Genomic DNA, 26,802 nt, shown 5'->3' with positions numbered 1-26,802 from the left:
TGAAACAATAAGATAATTGTCTTTCTCTGCTTGACTTATTTCACTTAGCATAATCTCCTCCAGTTCCATCCATGGTGATGAAAATGTTGGGTATTCATCCTTTCTGATGGATGAGTAATATTCCATTGTATGTATGAACCACATCTTCTTTATCCATTTGTCTGTTGAAGGGCATCTTGGCTCCTTCCACAGTTTGGCTATTGTCCACATTGCTGCTATGAACATTGGGGTGTATGTGATCCTTCTTTTCACTACGTCTGTATCTTTGGGGTAAATACCCTTTAGTGCAATTGCCGGGTTATAGGGTAGCTCTATTTTTAACTTTTTGAGGAAACTCCACACTATTTTCCAGAGTGGCTATACCAACTTGCATTCCCACCAACAGTGTGAGAGGGTTCCCCTTTCTCTACAACCTCTCCAACATTTTTTGTTTCTTGCCTTGTCAATTTTTTTCTATTCTAACTGGTGTAAGGTGGTATCTCAGTTGTGGTTTTGATTTGAATTTCCCTGATAGTTAATGATGTTGAACACTTTTTCATGTGTCTGTTAGCCATTTTTTTTTTGTGTGTCTTTTTTGGAGAAGTGTCTGTTCATGTCTTCTGCCCATTTTTTCTACTTGATTATTTGTTATTTAGGTGTTGACTTTGAGAAGTTCTTTATAGGTCTTGGATACCAGCCCTTTATCTGTAGCTTCATTTGCAAATATCTTCTAACATTCCATGGATTGCCTCTTTGTTTTATTGATTGTTTCCTTTGCTGTGAGGAAGCTTTTTATTTTGATGAAGTCCCAAAAGTTCATTTTTGCTTTTGTTTCTCTTACCTTTGGAGATGTGTCTTGAAAGAAGTTGCTGTGAATGATATTGAAGAGGTTACTGCCTATATTCTCCTCTAGGATTTTGATGGATTCCTGTCTCACATCAAGGTCTTTCATCTATTTAGAGTTTATCTTTGTGTATGAGGTAAGAGAGTGGCCCAGTTTTGTTTCATTCTTTAAGAAAACTGCCCATTTACAATAGTAACAAAAGCCATAAGATACCTAGGAATAAACCTAACAAAAGAGGTAAAGGATCTATACTCTAGAAACCATAGAGCACTTATGAAAGAAATTGAAGAAGACACAAAAAGATGGAAAAACATTCCATGCTCATGAATCAGAAGAATTAATGTTAAAATGTTTATGCTGCCCAGAGCAATCTATACTTTCAGTGCCATCCATTTCAAAATAACAATGGCATTTTTCAAAGAGCTGGAATAAACGATGCTAAAATTTGTATGGAATGAGAAAAGACCCCAAATCACCAAGGAAATGTTGAAAATGAAGAACAAAGCTGGGGGCATCATGTTGCCTGATTTTAAGCCATATTACAAAGCTGTGATCACCAAGACAGCATGGTACTAGCACAAAAACAGACACATAGATCAGTGGAACAGAATAGAGTCCAGATTATGGACCCTCATATCTATGGTCAACTAATTTTTGACAAAGCAGGAAAAAATATCCAATGGAAAAGAGACAGTCTCTTCAATAAATGGTGCTAGGTTATTGGACAGCTATAAACAGAAGAATGAAACTCGACTATTCTCTTATACCATGCACCAATAAGTATAACTTTTTAAACTTAATTTTGGTCTACCTTCTGGGTTTGAATAAAAATAAATTGATATGAGCCCAAAATATCAATTATTTCAGGAAATTTTTGGTAGAAAAAGAAGCCATCAAAAGGATGAAAATGTCGGGGTGCCTGGGTGGCTCAGTGGGTTAAAGCCTCTGCCTTCAGCTCAGGTCATGATCCCAGAGCCTTGGGATCGAGCCCCACATCGGGCTCTCTGCTCAGTGGGGAGCCTGCTTCCCTTCCTCCTCTTTCTGCCTGCTTCTCTGCCTACTTGTGATCTCTGACTGTCAAATAAAATAAAATCTTTTAAAAAATAAAATAAAGTGTTCTTATTAAAAAAATTTTTAAAAAGATGAAAATGTTTTTAAAAATAAACTCTATTGGAAAAGTAAAAACTAAGATTAAACCTTGGGGTTTGACTTTACTTTTACTTTTGTTTTATTAGTGTTTTTGTGTTCTATTAAACAATTTTTAAGGTGTCTGGATAGAATGGCACTAAAAATAAGGGTTTGAATCCTGCATCTGAAGGGTATTTATACAAAATGTCTATGTAGCAGAAGAGTCTTTTGATGCAGAATTTGTAGCAGTTAAGTTGAATTCATTACTGATATCAGTAACTTTATCTATTTGAAAATCTAGTAAAATGATTCAGAAGGTATGTTACTTTTGTTTGTCTGATGATGGTCAGGGGACGTTTTATGGTTGAAGTAGAGACTTAGTTACATCTTTAAGAAAAAGAAGTAAATGGAAAAGAAATTGAGAGATATTCACTGATAGAAATAGCCAGCATCAACATCAGTCACAGCTGATATGAAAGCAAGTATAGCAGCAGTAACAATCATATCAATGATAAAAAATAAATAGTATGGAGTCTTTGGCAAGTGATATTTAAGGCAATTGATATCAATTTGGGGGAAAAAAAAGTTAAAGCCCTACTTCATCGTATGTATAGAAGTCCAGGTGACTTAAAGACTTAACTATAAAAGTAATTATAAATCTATTAAAATAAGGATTAAAATTTCTAAACCTAAAGCTAGGGACTTCATAAGCAAAACTAATACAAATAGAAACAAAGAAATATATCAGAACCATGAAAAAAAATATTGACATATTTTGTCATATACATATTTAAAATTCTTTACAGTGTAAGGACTAATTAATTGGATGAACTTGATTGATTCATTCTTATTCAGCCATAATTGTGTGTTTAATTTTTTCCCAACTTGATTGGTTCTTGATTTTAAATTTAAAGTAACAATTATTATATTTTTTCTGGTGTCTTCTTCTTTTGATTCTTTAAGATGCATATTTCTCCTTCCTTGCAATCAGGGATTTCTTTTATTAACCTCACAATGTAGCACTGTCAGAGATTCCTACTTGTCTCCTAAACTTCGCCTCATATGTGTGTTTAATTAGTCACTTCGCTTTTCTCTGTCATTTGTTTTAAGATATCATGGAACATCTTGTTTTTTAAAAACCGACTGTCAAGATTTTAGAAACTCCATTTCTATCTTCTGAGATTCTAAATCTGATCTAATTTGTTTCCAGTGACAACATTAGTGCATATAGTTAGCAAGAATATTATTTACAATTCAGACTTCCTCTAGCACATTTAGGATGTAGTCCTGGCCCTCACTTTCAACTCAGTCTTCGATTTCGTTACAGCTTTCTTTCTTTCTATGTGCTCAAGCCAAAACTTTCATGTTCTAATTCAGATGTTCCTTTGAACTTATTCTCCAGATCATTGCTTTATATTGTTGATCTTTTAATTTATACTTTTAGTCTTCACCACTGGTTGATAATTGCTTTGAACGAAGGAATCTTTTACATATTTTTGGATTTCTAACATCTATAGGCTTTGAATTTGGTTTGATTAGAGTATCATGAGAAAAAAAATCTTTTTAAAAAGCGTTGATTTTAGTGTGTTTGATTGTATGGCTTATCATATTGTCCCAGAAAGGAAATTAATTAGATGAACTTGATTGATTCACTCTTTATTCAGCCAGAATTGTGTATTTAAGTTTTTGCCAGTTTGATTTGTTCTTGATTTTACAGTTAAAGTGACATTTTATTTTATTTTTCCTAACATCTTCTCCTTTTGATTCTTTAAAATAGACACTTCTCTTTCCTTGCAATCAGTAATATCTTTTATTAACCTCACTCCTCCTCCCCAAACTCACCAAGAGCTCAGTTAAAACACACTCGGGGATGAATTCAGTGAGGCACCTTGATCTGAATTTGTACAATATATGCAAATTAAAGACTGGGTAATGCTTTCATGTGATATGTTGTTTCCTGAGCTTCTCTTGCTTTGTTTAGACTAGTTAATTCTCATCCCTTCAACCCCTACCCCTGTCTCCCTTTTCCTTTTGATATCCCATCCCATTTTTCCCCCTTTCTCTCTCTTTAATTGCTCACAGTTGAGTGATTGATATTTTATGATTCTTGGATGATTTCATGCTTCCCCTTAAAAATAGAGCCATTAAATGAATCCTGGCTCATGATTGGTTTCAGAATTCAAGTTGGGATTTTCAGACTTGGTCTCAGGTGGTGACTGTTGGATTATGAACTAGCGAAATAATTAACTATAATTTAGGTTGAGAATACATTTTAATGCTTCTTATTTAGATATTATGTGTCTTTTGGAAACAAAGGTAAAAAGTTGACTTTTTTTTGTTATTCTCTTCCTTGACATATTTTGATAATTTATGAATTTAGCCATAAATAAAAAAAGCAACATATATCATTCACTTAGCAAAGTTTGGCAAATGTAGCTGAAGGGAAAAATTCAATAGACTGTTGAATGATTTCTCAGTGCTATGATATTTTCAATAATGTGTTGAAAATGAGAAATGATTTTATAAGGCATTCAAAATATGCCATTCTCTTATTGTTATCATTCAAAGTATTTTAATACATGTGGGACTTACATATCTGAAAAAGGTATCTTATAATAATTTCAAAATATATTTATTCAAATGCTTTTCACATTGTTCTACTTTTTTAAAATAATAAGTTTTAATATAAGCCATCCATTTCCTATTGGAATCAGTGTTCTTTTTAAAGATCTGGACATAATCCAAAAAAGAGTATCTTCAATTTCACAGTATTATGCTAGCCATTAATAATATTACTCAATAAACAGGGCTTCTGTGAATCATATTACAGCCATTTGGCAAACAGATGAAAACGTAAGCCTTGAGAATATGCCAGTTCTTGGCAATTGGCAGTCCTATAAGAAAGTGTTTTTAGAGGAAGTGAAAATGAATGAAGTTGGAGAAAGGAGTACAATGGCAAATTCAGAAGCAAGTTCTGACATAGAACCATTCCAGGGAATTTTTTATATAAAGCATTTAGTTTTTTATAAAGTTGATGTCATAATCAGTGGTCCACAGGTGGGAACAATGTTTAAATAATTTGTTACTTAATTTCTGGAAAGAATTTTCCCTTTTCCAAAAAAAAAAAAAAAAAAAAAAAGAATTTTCCCTTTTCCTCCTCCTCCTGTTCCTCCTCCTCTGCTGCATTTCTGGCTTCTATTAATCAGAAAATAATCCAACACTATGCTTATGTTTCCCCATCAGCCTAACTCAAGGTAACAATTACCCTCTTTGGAGCAGTATCATTCTTTGGTTTGCTACCATATACACTATTGTCTATGGCTTTATATTTGGGTGACCTCACTTATGTTAATACCTCATCCTCTTAATAGATTAAGACTTTCACTAGTAGTGAGAATTCATGATTAATTATTCTGGGAATAGCAAGATTGACTAATTCATAACTTCATTGGTATATCCCATTTCCTTTGTCTGGTCACAAAATTAAAAACAAACAAAGCAACCTCTTAAGAAAAACTATTACTGAAGACCTCTCTGATCTTGAGTTAAACTTCAAGCCAATTGACTTTATTCTTAAATATTTCATTGTATTTTGTGAAACCTGAAACATCTACCATGGAGAGGCTCAGCGATTCTCCTCAGCACTACTGTATGGAACTCTGACATATTTTGGTGGTTGTACTGGCAGTTTTAAGGATTTGAGTTTAATGTATGTTACATACCATAAGTGATAGTTGCATATTTCATTAATAGGGAATAATTTTAGAGTATTTGTGACATTTCTCCTGTAGAAATGACTGAAACAGTGAATAGTTTACTGGTTCCATTTTAGGATTAATCTAGAGCAAAACAAATCCCAAAAGATTATACTGTTCAGTAACTTTCAAGCAGAATTGAATGTTTCAAAGGAGAATTCAGGATTACAGGGCATTTAACTCTGTGAATCATTTGATAAGAAACACATATTCTCTTTCAATGGTTAATTTTTGGATAACAGATAATCACTCTTACTTATACATGTATTTTAAAATTTAAGTGAATTTTTTTTATTTTGAGATAATTGAAATTCATATACAGTTGTGGACATAATACAGAGATTTTTTTGTACCTTTTATTCAATTTGAACCATGATAACATCTGGCACAACTAGTGATTGTTCTTTTTAAGCAACCTTCCTGAAATGATTTGCATATGATAAAATGTACCCATTTAAAAATATATAGTTTGATGAGTATTAGCAAATGTATACTCTTGTGTGGTCACCTCCATATTCAAGATCAGAATATTTTTGTCTCTCCAAATATTTTCTTATTCTCCTCTGCAGTCAGTGTCTCCTCCCCAACCTTCACTCCTGGGAAACCACCAGTCTGCCTTCTGTCACTATAGATTGGCTTTGCATGTTCTAAGATTTAATATCATGGAGTTATTCAACATGCATTCTTTTGGTGCATAGATTTCTAAAATGCCCCCCTACCCCACTGCTAGTCTCCTCACATTTTTTTTGTTTCTAAGATCATTTCCTAACTACTTATGCTATTAGCTTTATTGCAATAATGTATCTCTGGTTCACCTGCTCAAGAATTCCATTGTAACTATAAAAAAAAGTATGCTTCAGGTCTTAGATAAAGAATACAACCTAGGGATTGGAAGCTTAGGTATGTAAATTTATGTCATCTAACACGGTTACATAGAGTATACCCATTACCCCTCCTCTTCTCTTTACCTGGGCTAAGAATTCACGTGTTGATAGAATCAAGCTTTGAGGAGTGTGTTATCAGTTGAAACTTGCATCTTTATGATTTTTCATTTTCTTTTAATAGTTATGTTAATCTTTCAGGGACTCTTGGTTAAGAGTGATGCAATCATCAGTGCCTCCTCCAAGCACTGGTACTTTGTTGGCTACTTAGCTATTCTTTCATCATTTTGTGACATCATTACTTGCAAGGGTGGCCAAGTGTTCACAGAGCAATTTATTAGTAACCATGACTACTTCTCTTATTCTTTGGCTCTGATTTGTGACCCTTTTATAGCATTAATCATGGCTTTTATGAATTAACTACAATCAAGCTATCAATATGCATTTTTGTTAGTATTATAAATAGCAGAGCCAGCTTAAAACATTTTATATAAAAGGCCTTCCTACCATTCAATAATTTGAATGGTGCCAACATCACACTCTACAATGCTTATTATGTAAATGAATATTTCCTGTTATTTTAGAAAGTGTGTTCCTTTAGAGCACTAAAGTCCAAAAGTATGAGTCATCATGACTAACTTAAGTCATATTTTCATTATACATCAAGCTTTCCCAGTAATGTTTTTTGTTTGCTCACAGAAAGATGTTACTCTAAATGAATTTCGTTTTATACTCTAATCTTGTAAATACTAATGAATTAATTTTTTATGTAACTAGCCTTCAGATAGTTCATATCATAGAATCTCTATTGGATGTATGTTTAGTGAGTCAAGGCCCCAAATTTCATTTCCTATCTGGCACACGGTGATGTTATTATTTTTAATCTTTGTACTAGTTATTCCATGTTCATAGACAGGAAGACTCAATATAGTCAAGATGTCTGGTCTTCCTACCTTTATCTATAGCTTCAGTGTAATCCTGACCAAAATTTCAAGAAGTTATTTTGTGGATATCAACACATTATTTCTTTTTTTAAAATTAAGTTCAATTATCTGACATATAGTACATCATTAGTTTTTGATGAAGTGTTCAATGATTTATTAGTTGCATGTAACACCCAGTGCTCATCGTGTCACGTGCCCTCCTTAAAACCTATCACTTGGCTACCCCATCTCCCCACCCCCTCCCTTCTCTAACCCTCAGTTTGTTTCCTGAAGTCCAGAGTCTCTCATGGTTTGTCTCCCTCTCTTATTTCTTCCCATTCAGTTTTCCCTTCCTTCCCCGATGGTCCTCTGCACTATTCCTTATGTTCCACATATGAATGAAACCATATGGCAATTGTCTTTTTCTGCTTGACTTATTTCACTTAGCATAATCCCCTCCAGTTCCATCCATGGTGATGAAAATGGTAGGAATTCATCTTTCTGATGGCTGAGTAATATTCCATGGTATAAATGGACCACATCTTCTTTTTACATTAATCAGTTGAAGGACATCTTAGCTCCTTCTGCAGTTTGGCTATTGTGGATATTGCTGCTATGATCATTGGGGTGCATGTGGTCCTTCTTTTCACTACATCTGTATCTTTGGAATAAATACACAGTAGTGCAATTGCTGGGTTGTAGGGTAGCTCTATTTTTAATGTCTTAAGGAACCTCCTTATCACTGTTTTCCAGAGTGGCTGCACCAGCTTGCATTCTCACCAACAGTGTAAGAGGATTCCCCTTTCTCCACATCCTTGCCAACCTTTGTTTTTCCCCATCTTATTAATTTTTTCCGTTCTAACTGGTGTAGGGTGGGATCTCTTTGTGGTTTTGATTTGTATTTCCCTGATGGCTAGTGACATTGAACATTTTTTCATGTATCTGTTAGCCATTAGTATGTCTTCTTTGGAGAAGTGTTTGTTATGTCTTCTGCCCATTTCTTGACTGGGTTATTTGTTTTTATTGGTATTGAGTTTGAGATGTTCTGTATAGATCTTGGATATGAGCCCTTTATCTATAGTGTCATTTGCAAATATCTCCTCCCATTCTGTGGGTTGCCTTTTAGTTTTGTTGACTGCTTCTCTTTTTGTGCAGAAGGCTTTTTATTTTGATGAAGTTCCAATAGTTAATTTTTGCTTTTGTTTCCTGTGCCTTTAGAGATGGGCTATTTCTTAAGGTTGTTGGAAGGATACAAGACACAAAATAGCCAAGACAATATTGAAAGACAAGAACAAAGTTGGGCTCCTGACATTACCTGACCTTAAGATATAAGTTACAGTAATTAAAACAATATGGTCTTGACAAAAATAAACAAATAGATTAGTGGGATGAAATAGAAATAGACCCACATACATATCATAAACCCTAATGTAAACTGTCACTTTGGTTAATAATGATGTGTTAATTTAGGTTTATCAGTTTATAACAATAGTCTACTCTGATGCCAGATGTTGAAAGTTGGGGGTTCTGTGAATAGGTAGGGACAGGAGGTATATGGGAACTCTGTATTGGTCTCTCAATTTTTCTTTCAACTTGAAAATGCTTTAAAAATTATAGTCTATTGAAAAAGTAGCACTTAAGACTGATAGTAATGATTACATTTAAAGAGACCAAATCAAAGGTTTTTTTGAATTATTCTTTTTTTTTTAGATTTATTGATTTATTTTAGAGAGAGAGAGAGAGAGAGAGAGTACAAATGGAGAGAAGGGTAGAGGCAGAGGGAGAGGGTGAGAGAAAATCCTCAAGAAGACTCCCTGCTAGGAATGGAGCCTGATGCAGAGCATGAGGTGGGGCTCCATCCTAGGACCCTGAGATAGTGACCTGAGCTGAAATCAAGAGGTGGCTGCTTAACTGACTGAGCCACCCAGGTGCCCCAGAAGTCCTTAAGTTATTCTTGAAGAGTGTGGAATATTTTCAAATTTTAATTTAAGTGACATTTTTACTTAAGAATAACACAGCAAAAGAGAAGAAATATAGTTTATAACTTCCCCAAAATATGGAAAATAAGGAAGAAACATCTTTCTTAAAATAAGACAAAAAAAAAAAGGAGTGGGAAATAAGAATATAAAATATATAGAAAATAGAAAGTCATACTGTATGATGACTAACCTAACATAACACATAAATAAATAAATAAATAAACAAACAAACAAACCAGACTGACAGAAAAAAAGAAAATATAAAGCCCAAATATCTCAACAGTCATAACAAATATAAATGTGTTAAACTTGTCCATTAAAATTAAGTGTTGTCATACCCACAAAAATATAATATCTACTGTTGTCTGAGCGAAGCCTGCATTAATGTGAGACAGTACCTTAGGCACAAATTTTAAGAAGGCACCAAAGAACTTACTAATCAAGATAAAGAGTATCTTAATATAATACTTAAAAAAGACAAAATAATACTAAAATCTAGGAGGGAAAATGTGTAAACATTTAAATAAAAGTAAATTGTTGTTTTATAATTTTTTGTTACTTAGCAATGAGAGCAATTTCCAGTCAGCCACAACTCCTGCCTAGCAGTTCTATAAGGCTCTCCTGTGTCTACCTCATATGAAGGTTGGCCATGGTTTGGAAACAGATTGGTCAAGATGATGAGTTATATATAGCTATACTTTTTGATTATATAGTGTTTATTAACTTTTTCCACAATATAGGAGGATATTTTATAAATGTATATAGGGGTACATAATTTTATTTGGCCTCAGGTTCCAATAGGGTTCAACATGGCCCTGATGTTGAGATGGTGAGACATATACCTAAAACACAAGCACACATGAAGCTTAAAAATTTAAAAGCTGCTTAAGCGATACAGTATTAGATAAAATAGATTTTAAGCAAAAAATTTTATTAGAGATAAGGTGTTTTATTACATAATGGTAAATTATATAATTAAAAAATTACATACATCTGATAACATAGATTCAAAAGTATATAGCAAAATTTGGCAGAACTAGAAGGAGAAATTGACCAATCCAACATCAGTGTAGGAGACTTTCATATATCCCATTTGGTAATTAATCAAACAGGCAGTTAAAAAATTAAAATCCTTAATGATTGAGAATTGAAGTAATTTGAAGCCTTATCTAAGAGATTCCTGTATCCAACAATGAAAAAATGCACATTCATGTCAAGATCACATGGAAAATTTATGAACATTGATCATAAACTAATCAATAATAGTAGTCTCAACAAATTATATAGAATTTGTAGTCATGACACATTGTACGCAATAAGTAAATAGTTCTAAGTAAATTAATATATACAGTCATTTCACTATTATCCAAATGAGTCAAGAAAAGTAAAAATAGATGGAAAAAATCCCAACTAAACTTACAAGTCTTTTATTAATCCAACAAAATTTTATTGAGTACTCATTTGCTAAGCAGTAGGTTTATATCTCTGGGCAAAACACAATTATTCCTCTTCTTAAAGAGTTCACATTCTCCTAGGAGTTGTTGTTGGGGGGTAGGGGAGGCAAAAGAATTAAAATAAGCAAGTTAAATATATAGTGTGTTGGCGTTTTATCTGAAGGCATAGTGCTTTGTTTTGAACTGTGTCAGTAGAATGAATTGTGGAGGCCAGGATGCCAAATCAAACAAGGAGAGTACAAAAAAGAAAATTTAAGATCACTCTCCCATGTAAACAAAGCCAAAGATTTTAAAATGTTGAACCAAATCTAGCTTTTCATAAAAACAATAATATATAGTAGCCAAATTGGGTTTCTCCCAGGAATGCAAGTAAGATTTAATATTAATAGAACTATCAATATAATTCATCACATTAACTCAAGAAAGGAGAAACATGATCATTTCAATAGAATTGGAAAAAAACAGTTGATAAAACTTAACACCCATCTAATTAAGGAGGGCACGTATTGCATGGAGCACAGGGTGTGGTACATAAACAATGAATCTTGGAACACTGAAAAAATAAAATAAATTAAAACAAAATCAAAACATTTCATAATATTAAAAAAAATGAAACTTAACAACCATCTAGACAAGTGTTTTTAGGACACTCTTGGTTGAAGAAGAGCCTCTTAACCTGATAAAGACCATCTGTAGTTTTCTAGTCTTAACAGTGTACATAATGGTAAATCCATTGAAGCATTCCCTTCAAAATCAGGAATAAGACAAGGATGTCTATTATTCTGCATTTTATTGGAAGATCTAGCCAGCTCAATATGATAAGAAAAAGAAATAAACTCTTAAAAATTAGAAAGAAATGAACTGTCAATGTCTGAAGATAAGTTAGGCAGAAAATGCAAAAAAAATTCCACAAATTATTAAATATTAAGGAGAATTCAGTAAGGCAGATAGATATAGGATAGAAATGTGAAAATAATATGCCAAAATTTAACATATGGGAAATTTAATTTAAAAATCATTCTCCACAGAAAATATAGACTGTCTTTACAACTCCTGAATATAAGAAGCATAACTATGAGAGAAGAAACTAATAAATGTGGCTACATTGTAATTAGAAACTTCATCAAAAGCTACCATTTAAAAAAAAGAAAAAGTTACAGATTAGCAGATTATATTAGCAACACAATGCAACACAACACATATAACAAAGTCTGATTTAAAATCAGACTAATTGAAAAGCAGACCAAGAAAATTGAACCAGTTAATTTGCAGAAGACGCTAGAAATGACAGCTCAAAGAATCAATATACATATGAAAACATCTGCAATTTTACTGGTTATCAGTAAAGTAATCGTAACCATGAGATAACATTTTATTCTCATGAAGTTGGTAAAGATTCAAAAAAAAAATCTGAAAATTTCAGTTGCTGACAAGAGTGTAGATTACTGACAATGCATCTACCACTGATGGGAAGGAGCCATCACTATGGGAAAACAGTTTGCAAATATTTAAATGGATCCATATAGCAGTGGGGTTGAATGCATATAGCTATTACAGCAACATGACTAGACTCTTAAACAATTGAATACAAAAAGCTTGTAGAATAATATATACAGTATATCATTATGTAAAATTTAAAAACACACAAAACAAAACTGTTACTAAGTAATACATACATAAATATGAGGTGTAAATATGAAGAAAAGCATATGAATGCTTATTACTACATTCAGGTGTTACTGGTGGAGTGGAATGAATACTGTGGTGTTTTGTTTTTTAAGTCAGGTGGTGAATAGAAGAACACAGTTGTTTGCTTTTTTATTATTTATAAATTTTACAGTTCTAAATATTTTAACATAATTTTCCTAAAATACTATAGTATGATTTATTAATCTATCAGGAACATATCGTCTATGTTAAGTATTCTTGCTACTGCTAAAATCAAAGTGGAGGTGACTCTCTTTGGCATGGAATGACTATTTCAAAATTCATGATTACTGTGTACTTTTATAGTTCTAATGTGAAGATTGATCATTTGCTAGCTTCATTCAACAAATATTTATGAAATGCCTTCCATGTGTAGAACATTATGCTACAGTACAGCCATAACATCTTGATTACAGATGCAAGTATTTGAAAATATTGAAGGACTTTCATTTATGAAAGTCAAAAAAGATTTCCTGGCAGACACTAATTACTATAATGAATGGAGATGACTTTAGTGCAAACAAATTATTCAGACCAACAATTCATAATTAATAGGTAATATAAACATCATTGACATTTTAAATCTTAAAAGAAAAATTTAAACGTAGCTATACTAATGAAAGGATTTTTTAAATTTACTAATCTGGTATTCAAACATAATATTAGATAAAATTTCCAATATAAAATGGCTTTCTATCCAAATAGTAACTCAGATGCATTTCTGTATCTGCTCACTGAGTGTAGAGAAACCCTAAAAACTGAAAGACATAATGGTGGGGTGCCTGGGTAGCCCAGTTGGTTAAGCATCTTGACTCTTGGTTTCGTTCAGGTCGTGACCTCCAGGCTCGGCCCTGGGCTCTCTGTTGAGTGAGGAGTCTGCTTCAGATTCTTCTCCCTCACCTTCCCCTTCTCTCCCTCCCTGTTTGCACATCTGCTGTCTTTCTCTTTCTAAGATAAATAAATAAAATCTTTTAAAAAATGTATTTTATTTCTTAAAATATGAATCCATATTTTGACGAAGTACATGTAAAGAACATCTTAATATGATGACTCCATTTTCTTTTCATTGGCATCCTTTATAAAATAGTGCAAATTCCCCTATACAAATGTGTTCTCTACTCCAGGACACATTTTCTGGCATATCGGTAGGGGTAAATCATTATGGTTTCCTTACAGTGATATTGCCTTGGCTTGGCCACTACCTGCAAACTGGAAGAAACATAAAATCCTCCTCCTGGACTCTTGGGAGAAGTATCTCATATGTGTCTTTTCTATTTCGTGCCCTGACAAGTCCTACAATTAAAGAGAAAGAGACAATAAAGAAAGGCAGGCAGGCCGAGGGAGAATCGCATATGACCAGTATTCAAAATTAATAAGACTCCTTTCATGCTTGTCATGCAAATAGATCTGTCTCATTCAACAGCTACACATTGTTAGATGGTCTGCTTTCACAGTCAGAAGTTCCCTTCTTACAAGTTTATTGGCTATCAGTTATATGTATTTTTAAAGATTTTATTTATTGTCGAGTGAGAGCAAGAGAGAAAGAAGAGGGAGCACAAACAGGGAGATAGGCAAAGAGAGAGGGAGAGGGAGGACTCTGCACTCAGAATAGAGTCCCATCTAGGGTTTGATCTCACGGCTTTGAGATCATGACCTGAGCTGAAACCAAGAGTCAGACTTCTAAACGACTGAGTCATCCAGGCCCCCATCAGTTATATTTTTATATAGACCACGTGTAGAACTGAAGCAGTTGTCCAAATGATTCTGCTTGCAGTTTTTATTTTTTTTTAAAGATTTTATTTATTTATTTATTTATTTATTTGAGAGGGGGTTGGAGAGCACAGAGGGAGAGTGAGAGGGAGAAGCCAAGATCATGACCTGAGCTGAAGACAGGTGCTTAACTGAATGAGCCACCCAGGCAACCCCTACACTTTCTATTTTCACAAATGTTGATTTTGTTTCCCATGTTATCAGATTTGTTTTAGTGGATGATTTTTTAGTCCTCCATTGGGCTTTGTCTTCAGAGGCACAGACAAGGCATTGCATAAATTAGAAACTTTCTAAAAGTAGCCAACATGTATTAACGGTTGAATCGTCAGGCTCTGTATGTTAAGTGTTAATGATCATGGTATTACTAGAGTGTCTGATCAGTATTGTCCAATAGTATTAGTATTTAATTCATGCTATTAATTTCAGCGCCTAGAGAGCAGCTAAGTACATATTTTCTGTGGGCACCTTAATTATATGAGAATTTCTAACCAAGGGAAAGATAATTACTGAGAAAAGAGTTGAAGGATAAATACATGAAGATTTCTGTCTTCTCAATGGCAAGGCATGATAATTGTTTGGAGTTTGTTAATTGAGATTGCATAATAATCTTATAGGTAAAAATCTGCTGGAAAATATTGCATTTATCTTTAAACCTTTAATGTTACTCTTCAAATAAATACTAGAAACATTAAGATACAGTCCTGTAACATGTCATAAACATGAACAATTGATGGGATCATTCATTCATGCATTCTTTAAACATATTTATCCCCTATCATGTGCAAAGTACTGAGTCACTTTCTGTCTAGATTGTCTATGCAGTTGGAAATTTCATCTGTTTTTGCCAACCCCCCACACTCTGCCCAGTCAATCACTGATAAGAAATTAGCAAGTTTGTCTAATCATACCTTTGTGATTGGAGCACTAGAGCTGCATAGGGAAACTTTTATTGGAAAAAGTAGTTGTCAGAGTATACTGAAGTTTTTATGTTTATAAAGATGATTTCTATATCTAGTAGACAAAAGAAATTATCCTGAAACTACATCATTTGAATTACAATTGAACTGCTACATCCAACGGAAAGAGGAAGCTGTGAATAGAGCCAGAGGACAATTATTATTATTAGAGATTTAGGCTCTTAAAATTTCCAACATACTGATCTGATGAGAAAGGAGCAATTTACAGACTTTCAGAAGATCTCTAATTCATTTACGCCATTTGGGAATAGTTGGACAAATTACCTCTTTTAGCTCAGTAAGTAGTACCATACTGACTTCTAAAAAGTGAGCATTTTATAATTTTTCACTTTGGAACATATTGCCTTCCTCCCCTTCCCACACAGGCAGGGGCTACATACATTCCTCTGAATTTTCCAGCTGTGGGGGGTGGGGAGGGAGTGTATCCAATCTTGGGTTTCGAGGATTCTGTCATCTAGTTTAGACTCTGAGCAGGAGGTAATTATGAATAGTCATAGTAGATCCAACTCAACACCTCTCTCCCTGAGATAATTTTCTATCCCTGCAACCAGCATAACATGGTGGTTAGGAGTGAGGGTTCCAAAGAACAAAGAGAATGTTATATATGCATATATAACCACATATATGGATATATTTATATATAACATATATTTTTCATATATATGTAAATTGAGTACCTACTATGTGTGAGGGTTTGTAGGCACTAGCAATATTGAAATGAATAAAATGCAACAAGCACTGTTGTCCTTATGAATTTTCACATTCTAGTTTATACTAATCGTCATTCCAGTAGGTGACTTTAGAAAATTATTGTTTTTTTTTTTTTCCTATTCCTCAGTTTTCCTCAGTAAAATGGAGGTAATAGCAACACTTACTTCATAGGTTATCAGAAAGATTTATCAGCTGGTTAATATGAATCACTTAGGACTGACACCATAACATATTAGCTTTTCTTATTGCATGGAAAACATTGCCTAGATAAAGACGTCTGTGTGTATTTTACTAATGAGGGTAGCAAAGGAAAGAATTTTCTTTCATTTTGGTTTTTTTGCTAGAACCAGGAATGAAGGAAATGAATTCACTAATAGAAATGAGCTCTTGTTGCATCTTCCATTCACAGGTTTATTCACTCCTTTATACATTCATTTGTTCATTCCCTTACTCAATAAATGTTTCTTGAGTAATTATAACATTTTAAGCATTATGCTGTGGTTGATTTCATCAATAAAATCTGGTTTCTGATTGAAGAAGCTTTGAGTCAAATAAGGATAATGGATAAGTAAATGGACTGTTAAAATAGCCCATGATAATTGCAGTGATTTAAAAAGTATAGACTATATGCTATTTTCTCTGTAAATGTTTAATAAAATCAGGCAGTACTCATAGTTGTCTTTTGTGTCCCTGAAATTTTACTGTGTATGTTATGTACTAGACTTAAGGAAAAATAAATTCTTATTTCATTGTTTATCATTACTGGGGAATTACCTACTTCTTACAGATTTTCCAGATATGACTTTATATTTTTAATTAAAAAATTTTTGAAGTCTTTTATTTATTTAAGTAATCTCTACACCCAACATGGGATTGAACTCATAACCCTGAGATAAAGAATTGCATGATTCTGAGTGAGCCAGCCAGACACCCCTCCAGATGTGACTTTTTTTTTTTTTAAAGATTTTATTTATTTGACAGAGAGAGATCACAAGTGGGCAGAGAGGCAAGCAGAGAGAGAGAGAGGAGGAAGTAGGCTCCCTGCAGAGCAGAGAACCCGATGTGGGACTCGATCACAGGACCCTGAGATCATGACTTGAACTGAAGGCAGAGGCTTAACCCACTGAGCCACCCAGGCGTCCCCAGATGTGACTTTTAAAAATGAACATTTAAGAAACCATTCAATACGTTTTCTGAAATAATTCAAAAGCAGGTTTTTTTTTTTTCCTTTTCTGTTTTCTTAAGTCTATGAATGTTGAAGACAAGTTGGCTTTTTTGATGATTCATGGCCATTTTTCTGAGCTTGAGTTTTCAAAGGACACTGAGTCTGTTAAGTCTGTTGAGCAGTTCTGTACCTTTCAGGAAGATTATCCATGCCCCTAAACCCTGCCCCCACCACCACCCTCTCAGGGCTTTGATGTATCTTTGGATAAGAAGACATTTTCTCCTTTCTTTCTTCAAAGACACATAGTGGTCATTAAGGATTGTTGGGTAAGTGACTGAGTAAATATGAAGTTCATATTTTCTCTGTCAAGTTGAAGTTATTCACAAATAAGGAATCAAAAGTGAGAGTGATGAGTGTGAGTTGGTACAAATGCTTTTGGACCTGTGAATTATTTTTTGGAATATTGTCTTTGTTAGTGTATAATGGTAACAGAAGAATACTGTTCTAGTTTAATGATCCAAAAGACAGAAATACCACTGTGTATGATTACAATACAATGTAATGAAATAGATTTTCATTCGTGTCTTCTGGATTCATTGATTGTTCTATGACTATCCTGCCTGAATATGTCTAAGAGTTTGGCTGCAACTTCATGGGGTTGATTAGTAGCCCCTAAGATGCTATCAAAATGAAAGCAATTAAATCAATCAGTAATAAAGGTCCTCAACCCTGACATACACATTGTCTTATCTTATAATCTGAGCATCCAGGTACATATCAGGGGAAATCCAGTTGTTATAGAAGAAATACATAATTGAAAGTGACAAATGATCAACTGGAGATTGGGAAAACATTAAGTAGAAAACCATCTGGTTCAGAAACTGCATAAAATATGCACAAATATTCCTAAGTTTTAAATAAAACTTTAAAAGTCATTGATAGAAAAGATAGAAAAAAATGGGGAGATTTCAAAAATTTACTCAAAATGCTCATAATTTACTCAAACATTACTATGTCATGGTTCTCTGGGTTATCTGGAAGGAATTGTGAAGAAATACAATTATGAAACCAAGAATTTAAGTTTCATGAAATTTTATAATCAAAGAATAGACTACACAGTATTGCTTATCTTTTATCTGTCTTTGTAAACCGCATAAAATGATAGTAACACAGCATTTTTCCTTAAGATTAAAGGCCAGTGTGTCAGTATGTCATTTAGTTCTTGATCTTTTTAATCAAATTTTACTACAGAAATTTCAACTGTCATCTCTCAAAATCCTTATTAATCGTGTTGTTTGGAAACATTAAAACTAAAAAATTCATACTGTTTGCTGGTAATTCATAAACTCAGCCTACATTATACTTGAAAAGATAATCATTTTCTCTGTAGTATCTTGCTGATTTGTGTATAATTTAAAACTGGAACATTTTAATTTTCTTAGCTTTCCTTTGTGAAGTGTTACATGCAAATTATGTATAATTTTCTTGTAACTATCCATGCAGTTGCATTTTATTTGCCCTCCATTTTTAATGCATTAGTAATAAATGCATTCTGTGGAAAAAATAAACTTATAAAAAGTAAAAGTCATCTATAACTTCACCGCCCATAGATAACTTTGGCAAATGCTCTAAGTTTAAATCCTTACAGATCTTTTATTATTGTTATTATAAATCTGTATCATCTGTCTCTACCTTCTTAAAGTTGTAGCTCTATACTCATATCCACAGATAAATCTACTTTTCTAGAAGGCAGAATTATACTTTACATGTTATCTTTAACTTGGTTTTTAAATTCAAACCGTATTTTGAGTACCTTTCTACATTTATATTTATAACTTTTTGTTTCAGATTTTTATTTATATTAAGTACTATATCATAGAAAACTCCAAGTATGTAGGAAAATGTCTTAATGTGGACCAAAAAAAAAAAAAAAAGAATAATAGACTTTTGCTTATATTTCATGCCAATTTGGACAAGGTGATGTCTGTACATTTAACACTATTTTCTCAAAATATTTTATGTTATCTGGAGACAAAAACTCTACAAAACCTAATATATCTTGAGGAGACCTCGAAAGAATATGTCTCTATATGTTACCTCCCTCTTGCTATTAATTTCCATGTCTTGTAAGTATCAATGTCAATTCAAAACTTAAAAGTAAAGCACTGTAAAATAATTACTCGTTATATTTCTTTGAAGATACATGACATTTTCAAACCATTGTCTTTGGGGCAGTATATCTTTTTCTTCATAATTAAAAAAGCCTTTCTCAAATAGTTTTAAAAATGTACTTCTCTGAATTCTCACTGGAATTGTTGGGTTGAATGGAGCATCCTGGCAGGAATAAATTACCAGGAATAAATTACGATTTTAGGACTTGGGTCTGCACTGGCTTTTTCTGTAAACTCTCGCCACACTAGTATGATAATATATATTTTTTTAAAGTTCAATTTGAGAGTTGTAAATGATAGCTCAGCTGTTTTCTTTAAGGAGATAAAATGTTGTCAATATTTTTGCAGGTCTTTTATTGTCCACAGAAGGGAGGTGAGCCATTTTCAGTAACAGTGACTTGTACTCAAGCCACTCCATTAGGTCAGTGGCAAATTCCTTTTTGATTTTAAATGTTAAAAAAGCCAGGACTATATCTTTGAAGCATTGCTCTTGTAATTAGTGTGGTCTTATTTACAAGCCTTTTTGATAATCACTTTGAGGTTAACAGTAAAGACAAAATCTTAAATGAGATTTATTTTTTAGATCACAATAAGAAAAAAACAGAAATATTGTCTTCATAAAAATATCAGAGGCAGGCTTTTGCTGGATTTCCTCCATTAACTCATGTAGGCAACATCCCAAACTCAAACAGCCAGCAGTTGCTTTGTAAGACAAACTGTATCTATAATCAGTAGGACAGAACCACAGATTCCATATCACTTCCACCACCTTTTATTCAGGAAAGCATAACTTGAATAATAAAAGCGCCACCATGGGGTAAGGAAAGTTGTCTGTAAGAAGAGTTTCAAAGAAGTGGGGAAAAAATACGCTCTGGCATTGTTTTGTAGCAAAATTTTGCATTTGGCCAAAGTTTTGCAAGGGGATAGAGTTTAAAAAAAAATGGAAATGAGATTAATTGCATGGCTAATTGACTTGGGGAAGAGAACTTAATGAGCTCATTTCTCTCTTCCAAAGCCAGGAACTCAGAAAGTGAGTTTTCATCTATTCTTCCATTTATCTAGTTAGAACATATCTCCCCCACAGTTAAGCCTACTAGAAGAAGTGACGGTTCTATGTAATGATATCTGATGGCTGCTAGGAAATAAGTGTAGATAAGGCCTCCTCTGTAATATACAGGTAATAAAAATAACCAGAAATGAATTTTGGTCATTAATTGCTCATTGTTCCATTCTGTAGGCTACATCTTCTAAGTTAGACCATGCACTAGAACATTTATGATCACAGAATCCCCTGTTAAATGTTTTAGTTAATATATTGCTCAGGAACAGTCTTATATACTGCTGGTGTCACTCCAACTTCAGATCAACACCAATGTTGGATTTTTAACCTTATCTTCCTCCTCTTACGTCCTCCTTCATCTTGTAACTTCCGGATTTTGAATATGTAATATGTGTCAGGCTTTGTGTTGGACATTGTTTAAATATGACTACTTATCTTCAGATTATTTTGAGTCAAAAACAATTAAGATATTGAGTTGAGTTGTCTTCCTTCTAGAGATGAAGAAACTGAGATTCACAGAGGTAAGGTAGATTCAAGGGCTTCCTGTCCAATAATATTTTTCATGTTACTTTATCTCTTTAACCCCCAGTCGTTAATCTAATAAAGTAGTAGGCTCAGTTGACTGAAAGCTTACTATGTGACAGTGTGCTAAGCACTTGGTCTTTACAACAACTCTATGAGGCAGGTGTGATTACCTCCGTGTTATAAATGAGAAAAATAAGGCTTAAAGAGTAGACTTAATTATGTGAGAGCAAAGGGCTAGTAAATCAAGAAATGGAAATCAGATGTGAGATATTTATATTACTCAAAATCTAAAGGATTCAGTGAAATAACCCATGTTAAATGCTTCATAGAGGACATAACACATAGGCAGTCTGTATTTCATGTTACTTTTTACAGTTTGTGGCAGCACCAGTAATTGAATTAAAATGTCTGACTTCAAGCTTATACCTGATATCTAACATTGGATTCTATATAATTTGATATGCAAATGGTTGTTGCTGGTGAAAGAAAACTTAAAGAGGTCAATTCTTCCACCTTTAATTTTTTGGGAACGAAGAGCCATAACTGACAGTATTCTGTTTCTGACTGCTCCGTATCTTTCTTTTACAAAATGACTTTTATGTTTTTAAGTTGTTTATTGCAAATCATCTAACAAACGCCATCCTGAAGTCTTTACGTAACCTTTCCCTATTTATTAATTGTTCCCATTGTTCCCCTCTCTACATTACCTTAAGAATGACTACTTTGGATATTAATGTTATAGTCACATGTGAATTTTCAGTTAACAGCTTAGCAATTGTCTATTAAGCTTCTTCTGTGTAGATGACACAGGGAGGACAAAAGCCAATAGCTTTCAGTTCCTGGATGGTACATGTGAGTAAACCAATAATTTTGGTTCAAAACAATAAGAGCATGATCAGGATATTGAGTGCTGTAGAAGAAGAGAAAGGGAGAATTTATCCCAGTCCAAAAGATGAGAAATGGTTTTGGGGAGAAAGAATCTTCCTCACTTCAAGAAGAATATGGTATTGATTTTTAAAAATTGACCAAAATGGAAGAGTGCATTCATTACCAATTATTGGAATGCAGCACTACATGCTGGGAGAACCATTATGTTTCCGTTCTCATTTCCTCTCGGTCTTTTGTCTTCCTTTTCCTCAGCTAAGTAGAAAAACTATGTGCTTTCCTGCTACAAATTTCAGAATACCATACAATAGTAACATATTGGACAATTAAATTGTTACACTTTTTTTTCTTTCTAACTTTAAAAATATTAAGGGAAGAAATTGTTCAACTATGAATTAGTAGAGGGAGATAAAAACTGGCAAAAATGCTTTTGACTGCAGTTTGTCCCAATAATGATTATGGAATGTGTCAAACTGTTCTGAAATATTAGACATTTATTGCAGAAAATAGTAAAAGGAAATAACCTTTGTTGTCAAAAATATAAAAATAGTTTTTAACAGTCTTAAAACAAATTGCAAAGGATTATTATTATGAATAGATAGGGAGGCTTTTTGAGATGTTACATGGTTGGATTCTCCTAATTCTAATTAAAATTAACTCTGAGAAAAATTGGACACTTTCAGCAGTCATTAAGTATCTTACCAAAAAAATCAAGGGTTGAGAAAAATAATTCATAAATTCTGTTATATATGTATATATTATTCTTTAAAGATTTTATTTATTTATTTTAGAGATGGTGAGTGTGAGTGTGGGGAGGGCAGAGGAAGCAGAGAATCTCAAGCAGACTGCACTGAGCATGGAGCCCCAACACAGGGCTTGATCTCACAACCCTGAAATCATGACCTGAACCAATATCAAGTGTTGGATATTTAACTGACTGAGCCACCAGGTGCTCCTATTATTTTAAAATTTCTCTTGAATCAATCATATTTTATATATAATGTAACTTGACAAACTACTGTAGGTTTTTAGGGTGTGTACAAAACAAGAATTCTCTTCCTGATCATTCAGATACTAAAATTAACTTGATAAGTTGAAGTACATACTGATTCCCCATTAAAATGTTAAGGTTTTATTTATTTTAATGTCTTTATAAAAACACAGAACAGTCTAATTTTTGAATAGAAATGTAAAAATCCTAAATAATTTTAACCATTATTTACCATAAATTATGTTGAGTTTATTCTATGAATGCAAGAATAAATTCTAATTAACTAATAAACCTAAATAACAATTTATAAATGTAATAGGTCAAATATTTAAATCAGGACCTTTAATAAAATTGACAATATATTATTTTTTATATAAAATCATCTTGTTATTTTGGGGTAGATAATTCTTCTTTTAAATGATAATTTACCTGAGATAGTCAACATCATTAGATAGGTTGTAACTTTAATATTTATATCCATTAATATTTAATTAATCCATAATATTTAATATCCATTAAATTCAGAAATAATACAAAAAAGAAGTTTCCTCAAAAAAGATTATATTTGACCAAGAACCAGATGAAAAACACTGTTTTTACTAGTAACCAAAAGCATACATACTAAAAGAGTGATTAATATTTTTCTTAAAATCATGAAGAGAGAATTACAGTTTTAAATTGAACAGAATATGAAATGGACATTCTCAGATGTTCCTGGTGGTGGGATTATGAATTTAATTTTTTTAGAAGGAATTTGGCCATATTTAAGAAAATCTTTAAAAATATTTACTCTTTGGGGGCGCCTGGGTGGCTCAGTGGGTTAGGCTCAGGTCATGATCCCAGGGTCCTGGGATCGAGCCCTGCATCAGGCTCTCTGCTCAGCAGGGAGCCTGCTTCCCTTCCTCTCTCTACCTGCCTCTCTGCCTACCTGTGATCTCTGTCTGTCAAATAAATAAATAAAATCTTAAAAAAAAATTTACTCTTTGTACAATTCTAATATCATGAATTTCAGTTACCATAGTTAGGTAATACTCATCCTCCAACAACATGGTTCAAATATTAGTTATTATGGTATATTAATGGTAAGCAGTTGTGTAAAGTACAGGTTTAACTGCTGGCCCTTCAGTCTACACATTACTGTGGAAACATTGCATATCATGATCAGTGACCATTCTTGACTCTTCTTTCAAAGTGTGTTGGTGATTGATTAGTGCACATCCACTTCTTTGAATCAAAGAAGTTGGTAGTTGTGTTGCTTCCTAGTCTGTCAGCAATAAATAAAACCCATGTGACATTTCAGAAACACAAATTCAAAAAGTGGAATTGAGTATTCCTTTCTTCACAGAATAGTTGGTCAGTGACACCATTTGAAAGACTTTATATACACAGCTAGAGCAACTCAGCAAAGGCTAACTTAAGAACAAGGACTGTGGGGACGCCTGGGTGGCTCAGTGGATTAAGCCACTGCCTTCAGCTCAGGTAATGATCTCAGGGTCCTGGGATCAAGCCCCGCATTGGGCTCTCTGCTCAGCAGGGAACCTGCCTCCCCCGCCCCCCGCCTGACTCTCTGCCTACTTGTGATCTCTCTCTCTGTCAAATAAATAAATAAAATCTAAAAAAAAAAAAAAAAGAGAATGAGGACTATAGTTATGAGGAATAGGGTGAAGATAATAGTGAGAGCACAAAGATTGGAATGATGGGTGCCCATCCATATTTACAAAGCAATATGACCTATCACCAAGGCACAGACAGGCTGCTTTCTCAGAATAGAAAGTCATAGGATAAGAAAGCAAGCATGATTCAAGCGACTCAATTTAAAAAAAAATAAGATAAAATAAAACAATTCTCAAAGTTTCAAATGCTAATTCACAGCCTCCTAAATGTTAGTCTATTATAATTTTTATTTCCTATCATATTTATAACTGACAGTAAGAACATTTTTTAAAGTTTTACCTTCATTTATTCCCTCTTTGATGCTCTTCCTTTCTTAACATTGATACAAGTTTCTGACCTATAATATTTTCCTTCTCTCTAAAGAACTTTTAACATTTCTTGCAAGACAGTTCTACTGGCAACAAATTTCAAATTTTTTTTAGAAAGTATTTAGTTTTCCTTCACTTTTGAAGGACAATTTTGGAGGGTACAGAATTCTAGATTGGTGGTTTTTTTCTCTCAACACTTAAGTATTTCATTCTGCTCTCCTCTTAATTGCATGTTTTCTGAGAAGTTAGATATAATTCCTACCATTGTTCTTTCCACAGGTTAGGTGTTTTTAAAACTATTTACACATTTTTTCCTTTATCTTTGATTTTCTGTAGTTTGAAAATTATAGGCCTGGGTATAGATATTGTTGTTTTGTTTTTTTTGTTTTTAGTATTTATCCTGTTAGGTGTTCTATAAGCTTCCTGGCTCTGAGGTTTGGTGTTTGACATTAAACTGGAGAAATTCTCAGGGATTACTGTTTCAAATATTTATTCTGTTCCTCTCTTTTTTCTCTTCCTGGTGTTCCCATTATTTGTATGTTATAAATTTCCTAGTTGTCTCACTGTCCTTGCATTGTCTGTTTCATTTGTTCTTTTTTTTTTTTCTCTTTGCTTTTCAGTTTCTGAGGATTCTATTGTTGTATCATCTTCCTCAGAAATCCTTTCCTCAGCTGAGTCCAATCTATTAATAGGTTCATCAAAGGCATTCTTCATTTCTGTGTGATCTTTGTCTAGCATTTCTTCTTTTTTTTTTTCCTTACAATTTCCATCTCTCTGTTTACATTGCCCAACCACTGTTCTTCCATGCTGTTTACTTTATCCATTAGAGCCTTGGCATTTTAATCATGGGTGTTTTAAGTTCCTGGTGTTATAATTCCAACATTCCTTACATTTCTAATTCTGATGCTTGTTCAGTCTTTCAGATTGTGCAGTGGGGTTTTTTTGTTGTTGTTTTTGTTTTGTTTTATTTTGCCTTTAGTGTTCCTTGTGATTTTTTTTTTCTCATTGATAGATGGTGTGCCTAATAAAAGGTACTGCTGTATACAAGCATTTGGCGGTGTAGTGAACTGTGGGGAAAGCACTCTATAGTCCTATGATTAGGTCTCAGTCTTTTAGTGAGCTTGTGCTTCTGGATTGTTAACTTTACAGTTGCTTCTCTTTCTCTTCCACTCAGAGGTGAGACAGGATGACTAGAGTGGGCTGGATTTGGGTATTTTCCCTCCCTAAATCAGGCTCTGATAATACCCCAGCAGGTTAGGCTCTGGTTCACTAATTTCTCCTGAGGGCAGATATTGTTAAGAAGTACAGTGAGCCCTGATTTATTTCAAAATGGCTCCCTTTTTCCTCTTTCTGCCAGAAGTATGAGGAAATACACCACTAAGATTTACTGTGAGAACCTGGTCAAACTCCCAGAAGTAAATCTCCAAAATATTTGGGATCCCCCATTATAACTAGGTCCCCTTAGAGTTTTCAATTCTCAGACTTGTTCCTACTGAACATCCAGCAATTTGTTAAGTACAAGAAAGTACCCCCTCCCCAACCTGGAATTGGTTCCCATGGAAGCTTCTGCTACTGAGTCTCTACTTCTGTCACTGAGACTCCCTGTTACCTGTCGGTCTTTCCTTAAAGTCTTGGGGACTCCTTGTCTTGTTTTTCCCCTTTAGAGAGCCAAAAAGAGTTGTTGATTTTTCAGTTTACTCAGCTTTTTACTTGTTAGAATAGAGTGGTGACTCCAAGCTCCTTACTTGTGGAATCTCAGACTGGAAACCAAGTTTTAATGTTTTGACAAATTAAAGATTATTGAACAATCATAACTTTCCTCATTGGTTATTATGGTCATTTTGCCTAGTTTCAGCTTGGATGGACGCTTACCATTTTGCACTACTATGCCTATAATATGCTAATTTCTGATTTA

General features: G+C 33.5%; 1 protein-coding gene across 1 annotated transcript in view; it reads left to right on the top strand.

The window, feature by feature from the left end:
* The window catches only part of LOC111151119 (usherin), a 680,307-nt gene that overhangs the window by 74,130 nt on the left and 579,375 nt on the right, over window positions 1-26,802 (top strand). The gene's annotated exons all lie outside the window — the stretch shown is intronic.

The sequence above is a fragment of the Enhydra lutris genome, unplaced genomic scaffold (assembly GCF_002288905.1).
Source record: "Enhydra lutris kenyoni isolate GAN:26980312 unplaced genomic scaffold, ASM228890v2 scaffoldscaffold25, whole genome shotgun sequence".
In the NCBI taxonomy this organism is placed as follows: Eukaryota; Metazoa; Chordata; class Mammalia; order Carnivora; family Mustelidae; genus Enhydra; species Enhydra lutris.
This window is presented reverse-complemented; position numbering and strand designations above follow the sequence as displayed.